General features: G+C 39.6%; 1 non-coding gene across 1 annotated transcript; it reads right to left on the bottom strand.

Annotated features, from left to right (window-relative positions):
* Nucleotides 1-207: 207 nt before the first annotated feature.
* On the bottom strand, nucleotides 208-314 carry LOC121231632 (small nucleolar RNA R71). The gene has a single exon (XR_005929688.1). It is a non-coding gene; the product is annotated as a small nucleolar RNA R71 (small nucleolar RNA).
* Nucleotides 315-2,293: the final 1,979 nt, after the last annotated feature.

Here is a 2,293-nt window from a genome sequence, read left to right as displayed (position 1 = left end):
ACTCATTTAGCCAACTTCTTGGAACTATGCGATACATTTAAAATCAATGGCGTTTCTGATGACACCATACGTCTTCGGTTGTTTCCCTTTTCATTAAGGAACAAAGCTAAACATTGGTTGAACTCGTTACCATGAGAGTCAATTACTACTTGAGAACAAATGACTGAAAATTTTTTACTAAAATATTTTCTGTCGGCTAAAACGGCTAAGTTACGTAATGATATCTCTTCTTTTGTGCAGATGGATTTAGAAACACTCTACGATGCATGGGAGAGATACAAGGACTTACTGAGAAGGTGTCCTCACCATGGGTTACCACTTTGGCTCCAAGTACAAACATTCCACAATGGTCTGAATCCTTAGACTCAGCAAATGGTTGACGCAGCTGCTGGCAGAACCATCAATAATAAAACACCTGAAGATGCCTATGAGTTTATTGAGGAGATGTCACTGAATAACTATCAGTGGCAAGTCATGAGGACAAAGCCAACGAAAACAGCCGGCGTGTATAATGTCGATTCAGTCACCATGCTCTCTAATCAAGTAGAACTCTTGAATAAAAAGATTGATGGTTTTCTTAATTCTTCACAGGTTCACCCAATGATGCAGTGCGAAGCAAGTAGAGGTGGATCAAGCCATTCAGAATATCAACCTTATGGCCACAACATGGATAACGAGAAATTAAATTACATGGGTAATAATCCTCGATCTCAAAACAATCTATATAGTAACACTTACAATGCAGGTTGGAGGAACCATCCTAATATCTCATGGGGAGGCCAAGGAAATCAAAGACCACAGCAGCCTCCTGGCTACCAACAACCACCCTACCAACAGGAAAAGAAGCCAAACCTTGAAGAGATGCTCTCAAAGTTTATATCAGTGTCAGAAACTCATTTTCAGAACACCGAGACAGCACTTAAAAATCAACAAGCGTCGATCCAAGGGCTCAAAACTCAAATAGGCTAGCTTTCCAAACTAATCTCCGAACGGCCACAAGGTCGTTTTCTAAGTAATACTGAACCTAACCCAAGAGAACAGCTCAACGCAATTAATATTCAAGATGACGAAGGAGCCATTGAGCCTGAACCAGAACCGAGGCAAGAAACTGTGGTAAGCAAAGGTTAAGGTGAGGTACATCAAAATACGAACAAATCGGTAAATGTCAAATATAAACCTCGTGTGCCATACCCCAACGCAACAAGGGAAGACCGCTCAGATGAATAGTTAGGTAAATTTCTTAAACTCTTAAAAAAATTACATATTAACTTACCGTTTATCGAAGCCCTATCGCAGATGCCAAATGCAATGAAATTCTTAAAAGAACTTTTAGCAAATAAGCGGAAGTTGGATGAGGCGTCACATGTGGAGTTAAACGCAGTGTGCTCAGCTATTCTAAAAAATAAGCTACCGAACAAACTAAAAGATCCAGCGAGTTTTACGATTCCTTGTTTAATTGGTAGTTTAGATGTTAATAATGCACTAGCTAATTTAGGGGCTAGTATCAACGTAATGCCTTATAAAATGTTTAAACAACTAGGTCTCGGGAAACTCAAACAGACTAGGATGAGTATTCAATTAGCAGATAAAACTATGAGATTTCCTTGGGGTATTATTGAAGATGCGCTAGTAAAAATCGACTAATTTATGTTTCCTGTTGACTTTATTGTTTTGGACATAGAGGAGGATAGCAACACCCTTTTAATTCTAGGAATGCCCTTTTTAGCAACTGCTAAAACAATTATTGATGTTGGCACAGGTGAGCTCACACTTCGCATAGGAGACGAAACATTCACCCTTCAAGCTCGCAATTCTGACAACACATCGGGAATTGAAGGTGATCGTCTAAACCATCCTATTAAAACTAACCACATTTTGCAAGAGATAAGTATGAAGGAAGTACATGAGCCATTCTCGAGCAATAGTAGAGGACCTGTTCATGAAGATCGAAGGCTACAAATAGAGGAGCAAGATGAATGGCGGACGCATAAACCGAGAACACCCAACAAACCGAATCTACGCCAGAACGAGCTTGATACCTCTCCTAATCATCTTAAAGTTGGAGATAAAGTCTTATTAGATGTCGCAAATCCCTATATTGTCACCACCATACCGACTGAAGAAATCCCTTTTATGATACTCAACATTTTCCCATTCGGTACGGTCGAGGTGAGTCATCCCATGTTTGGCACTTTTAAGGTAAACAACACCTGTTTAAAACTTTATTTTGATAAGATTGATAGCAGGAATGAGGAGAATAAACTCCTCGAACCACCATGACCATTCAATGGAG

The sequence above is a fragment of the Gossypium hirsutum genome, chromosome A06, assembly GCF_007990345.1.
Source record: "Gossypium hirsutum isolate 1008001.06 chromosome A06, Gossypium_hirsutum_v2.1, whole genome shotgun sequence".
Lineage (NCBI taxonomy): Eukaryota > Viridiplantae > Streptophyta > Magnoliopsida > Malvales > Malvaceae > Gossypium > Gossypium hirsutum.
This window is presented reverse-complemented; position numbering and strand designations above follow the sequence as displayed.